The sequence below is a fragment of the Penaeus monodon genome, chromosome 19, assembly GCF_015228065.2.
Source record: "Penaeus monodon isolate SGIC_2016 chromosome 19, NSTDA_Pmon_1, whole genome shotgun sequence".
NCBI classification, from domain to species: domain Eukaryota; kingdom Metazoa; phylum Arthropoda; class Malacostraca; order Decapoda; family Penaeidae; genus Penaeus; species Penaeus monodon.
The window spans coordinates 6360350-6360622 of NC_051404.1; positions in this window are offsets into that span (position 1 = coordinate 6360350).

The window sequence follows — 273 nt, forward strand, 5'->3', positions numbered from 1 at the left end:
TGCTTGCCTTAGCTTCTTAAACGCCATTTCATGTTGTCTTCCCACTTAACTCTGTTGGGTGCGTTTTTCTTTACCAAATCGTTAAGTGGTGCTGCTACCGTTGCATAGTCTGGTACAAAACAACGATAGTAGCCTCACAACCCCTTGAGGGACCTCACCTCTTTCTTTGTTGTAGGGGCTGGGGCATTAAGAATAACGGGTACTCTTTCTTTTGTCGGTTTTATGCAACCCTCTCCACTAATATGTCCTAAATTTTCTAAACCTCTCTTACCT